Below are 5,236 nucleotides of genomic sequence, written 5' to 3' on the forward strand. Positions count from 1 at the left end.
GGGGAAGCGACGGATGCAGGAACACGGTTAAGTGAATCGTGCCGGACTTCATCTTCGTCGGACCGTCCGGATCGGGGATCGCGATAGTACTGGGTAAGTACATTTGCCCCATTAAGTCTGTGGTCTTGTGCCAGTCATGGCAATAGAAGTTAGGTTTGCACCAATAAAAATAATGGAGCAACATAGGAAGTGGACTACAAGTGACTCATGTGGCAAGCTCTGTGCAACGCTGTGGAATCTGTTAGCGCTATATAAATGAAGGAATTCTTATTATTGTTATTATTAAGTGGTAATGACAATCATGTGGGGTATCCCCATGCATGGTAAATCTTGTGAAATAGAAGAACTAGAGATACAGGCATTCTTAAAGGGGTGGCCCATTTTACCTCAAGCTTTTTGTAATGTGTGTGGGTGGCAGGGTATTAGGTTATTTACAAATATACATCTATTAATAGTTCTACACCACTTTCTTGATATGTAAAGTGAAGCCTCCTGTCTTTTACATCATCAGCCAGACATTCCTGCCCATAGAATGGCTAATAATGGAAGGTCATGTGATCTCTAACTGTCCATGAATAAGTTTGTATCCATGAATACTATCATAAGCTCCTGATAGGATGATTAGAGATCACATGACCCTCCATCTAAGGCCATTTTATGGACAGGAATGTCTGGCTGATGACATAAAATGCATTTCTTAACAAAGGCTTTACTTAACATTTCAAGAAAGCAGTGGTCATGATCCAGCATTAAATCTTAACTCTTTTCCATGGATATCTCTCTATTTTATTTTAAGTAATGTATTTTGCCAAGGGGTCAGAATTTATCTGTAAATGAAATAAGGAAAACAGCAAGAGAAAGAATTTTTCAAAGGCAAGTTTTTGGCTGAATACAGACCAGAGGAATGAAATGGTTAATATATGGTGACAGGTCTACCTTAATCATTCTGTATTGCATTGAAAATACACATTCTTTGTTCCAGAAACATATCATCTATTATCAGATCTCACAGGAGCAAAGAAATCAAATGATTTGCACAAGGTTAAAAGATTTTGGATTTTTAGCCAGGACTTCCTGCTCTTGGGGCACAAATCTTCATGTCCCCTGTATGCCAAGTGACTGCGCTAAAATAATAAAAAAGAGATTTGTGTGATGGAGGTGCCAGGAAGGCACATTATTATGTCTTATTCTTTAAGGGGATCTAAGCAGATATGTGTGCAGCGGCTACTGGGAAAAAGGTAGCTAAATGTGATTAATGTCTGATGTGCTATAAATATATATACAAGAACCAATACCATTGTACTACAGTAATGCACATCATTGGCCGAACATAATATCAGTATCTAAATGTCAGTACTAGACCTGATGCTTTCTGTGCTAATAATTCTGGGAGTCAAGACATTTGGTTTATCAGTACTTGCTGCTCTTTACAATTGGGATATCAGGATCTGTTCTCTATATATGACTGTACAGGCGGTCCCCTACTTAACCGGTTAAGAACCGGGCCCTTTCCTGTTTTTTCATTTCCATTTTTCACTCCCCACCTTCAAAAATCTATAACTTTTTTATTTTTACACGTAAAGAGCTGTGTGAGGGCTTGTTTTTTCTGCATAACAAATTGCACTTCATAGTGATGGTATTGAATATTCCATGCCATGTACTGGGAAGCAGGAAAAAAATTCCAAATGCAGTGAGTGAAAATGATGAAAAACCGCATTTGTGACGTTTTCTTGTGGGTTTGGATTTTACAGCTTTCACTGTGCACCCAAAATGACATGTTTACTGCATTTTTTGGGTCGATGCGATCACGGGGATAACACATTTGTATAGGTTTTTTAATGTTTTCATACATTTACAAAAATTAAAACCTCCTGTACAAAATTTCTTTTTTCTTATTTTTCTTTTTACTATTTTTCAGACTCCCTAGGGTACTTTAACCCTAGGTTGTCTGATCGATCCTATCATATATTGCCATACTACAGTATGGCAGTATATGGGGATTGCCGCTTCCCGATGACGTCACGAGGAACGACGATCCTAGGCATGGGCGCCGCCATCTTTTTGAAGCTGCCGGCAGCACCAATCGCGGGTGTTACCGGTAAGTCTTTGCTGCCGCTTGAGAATGGCTACGTAGAGTCAGCCAAACTTGTTTGGTCGCTACAATGGCCGTGTATACATCCCCCATACGTTCGTGTGAATATAGCTTTAAAGAAAGCACTAATCTGATATTGATAGCCTATCCTAGATATAGAACAAAACAATGTTGATACCAGGGATACCCCTTTAGGCTATCACAAAATACTCCACAAGAAAATGTCGACTTTATGTAAAGGTTACAATACAATGACAGGTGGGGCATGATTTGAGACCTGGTAAACACACTTCAACACCTCTTGGATAGAATTTAAATGTGGAAGGTAAACGTGTCATCTACTCTTGGCTTAACTTAGATTCAAGCAATGTAGATGTTAATGGTTTCAATATTTTCTGGAGGAAATAAACAATATTAACAAGAAATAAATCAAAAAATCTAATCTTATATCATAACAATAGTTTGAATTAAAGAAAAAAGTGCATTGGTTACACATTGAGCTCAATACTTTGAAGGCTTTGTGCAGTAGATAGCGTTACTCTGATGAGAGATGACTTTGACCTTCACTGCTCAGGAAATGTTGCAGCAATATCTAAAATGAAGAACATTGACCTTATAATTCATACTACATATACAGACCTATTTAGCACAGAATATTCATATTTTATTGCCATTAATATTTTTGTTTGTTTTTTCATCACCAAATGTTTACTCCTAAAACTAGGTTTTCTGAGGGCTATGGGAGTTGGCTATCAACTATATTTCATTAAAATACAGAATCTCAGTATCTTGTGGAGAGATATGTATCGAAAACGTCACCTTTATAGGTCACAGGACAATGTTCACAGAAATACAGGATCTGCAGGGACTAATAAACTGCGACTTAAAAAGGACAGCTCTGCGTGGTAATGTGAATGTCAAGAGATGGACTCAAGTTCATTGGAAATAATGCCAGCAAGGTTATTAAAATATACACTGTGTCTGTGTGGCACATCAAAGGCAAAACCTGAAGACATTGTTCTGCTCTTTTAGATTAAGTTCCGCCACAAGGGAGCCGGAGTGTGAGAAATTAATTTATTCACGAGCCCTTGGGTAGACATGATACATCTGGCCCTCCTCATTTATGCTCTCCTGCAGTGTAGGAACTAAAAAAGAGAGAGAGGCTCTGTGGAAACACAGCACTTTGTTATCCTTGTGATATTATTATTATTTATATGTTCTTGATTTATTTCACAGTTTTTCCATCCAGTGAAAGTACAAAATACTCTCAGGAGCAGAAATTTTTATTTCAGCTACAGAATAAGTCAGATAAATATTATTATTTTCTGGCGACTGTTCTAACATTTTTATTTTGACAATTTTTTTTTCTAGGTTCATACTTACTGAATTTGAGGAAAAAGTAAAATTAACAGAAATAACAATGACTATTCACAACCAGGATTGTGATTAAGTGATTTATATATGCTTTAATGGAACAATAAAAAAAAATTACACTCCTTAAAACGATTTCCAAATAGGAACATAAAAAAATTCTGCTAGATATGAGGGGTACAAGTACTAACAGAAACAAAAAGATTGACCGATACTTCACCTAGCCAAATACAAGGATTGGTCCTGGAGTAAGCCATTTGGCCATGGAAGGTCTATTACCAAGCCGCTTCCTCATCTGCAATGATCAGCTGCACTGATTGGAGTAAAACATGGCAGGTCTGGAGGATCACTGGGGCTTTCTAAAATACCACAAAAGAAGTTCAACTACTCACAATGGTACTGGTTTGATTCTACTATGCAGTTAATTTAATTGTATTTAGTTAATTTAATTTGTTGAGTTAGTTACAATTCCAGAAATAAGTTCTCCGTTAATCCTGCAATTGCACGGCTGGTCTGCCTGTAGGTTAGGAACTTGATTGGAAGAAGTTGCATGAGTCAGTAGTTGACAGTAGTTGGTCCAGCTGGCTGTTTCCTTTTCTGACAGACCAACTGCTCTATAACTCTGGTCCATTAAGGTTGTATTGTTCAATCTCCTTCTAGCTCTCTACTAATACCGCTCCCATGCGGCGCCGCAAGGCCACTGAAGTGTATGGGGGGGCGTATTTACGCCGTATATACGACGGATATAAAAACGTCTCCCATATGTTCGTGTGAATGTAGCCCAAGATATACAGGTCATGGGTTGTGCACTTTAAGATAAACAGGTCATGGGCCTGTGTGGATTGCTATCAGTCATGTCAGTGTATAATTTTCCTTAGCTAGAATTCCCTGATCCTGAATGAGAACCTGCATTATATATCTCACAGACTGGGACTTGAAGGTATAACCTCATGACTGGTTAAGTGGTAACTTCTATCCCAGTGTAAATCTGTCAAAGTAGACACCCAGTCTGGCCAGATTTGAGCAGGTCTTACATGTAATAAGAAAAAAGAAAAGCTACCATTTGCGGAACTATAATTACAAACCTGTGGGCAAGCTGAGCCTTTTTTAGTTAATTGAATCCTTGTGGTTAGAAAAGTGCTTAGGCCAGGCTTTCCACTGTGACTCGGCCAGCACACGGCATTTTATCATTTTATGGCAGGGTACACCTCATAGACAGGCACAGGAAGCAAAGGATGGGGGAGCACAGATGAATCCAATGCTTGCTCTGCTATTTCACTCTGGTGAAAGAAGAAAAAGATTACTTGCATCTCAATGTGCTAGGGGACTGTCGGCTGAAATACTCAGTGTTTCTCCCAGGATTCATTACCTGTTCTACTGCATGTTCTATCAGCCTACACAGGTCTCAGAGAAGACTATGTGCATTTGTTAAAAGGAATCTGATTGTAATCATATGATCAAGGCAGCAAGAAACATAAAGCTTCATAATGCAGCGTTTGTTACAATTATCATACACTTACTTTACTGACTGAGGACATAAGCCTTCAATATTCTATATGTAGGAGGAACGGTTTTTCCATCAAATGGCTTAACGTTATATCTACTGTGGTCTCACTGATGACTGTGACTGTTTTGTCCCAATTCTCAGTGAAGAAATAGGTTCAAGTCCAGGGTCAACATCTGAAAAAAGTTTGTATGTTCTCTCCATGTTTGTGTGGGTTTCCTCCAGGTCCTCCGGTTTCATCCCACATATTAAAACATACTGGTAGGTTG

The 5,236-nt window shown here is 38.5% G+C and overlaps 1 long non-coding RNA gene across 1 annotated transcript; it reads right to left on the reverse strand.

Moving 5' to 3' along the window:
• Positions 1 to 2,579: 2,579 nt before the first annotated feature.
• Positions 2,580 to 4,737, reverse strand: LOC140125685 (uncharacterized). Its single transcript, XR_011854690.1, has 3 exons — positions 4,549 to 4,737; positions 3,684 to 3,822; positions 2,580 to 2,684 (listed from the first exon to the last, which is right to left on the reverse strand). It is a non-coding gene; the product is annotated as an uncharacterized lncRNA (long non-coding RNA).
• Between the last annotated feature and the right edge of the window lie 499 nt (positions 4,738 to 5,236).

Source organism: Engystomops pustulosus, chromosome 4 (genome assembly GCF_040894005.1).
Source record: "Engystomops pustulosus chromosome 4, aEngPut4.maternal, whole genome shotgun sequence".
Classification (NCBI taxonomy): Eukaryota; Metazoa; Chordata; class Amphibia; order Anura; family Leptodactylidae; genus Engystomops; species Engystomops pustulosus.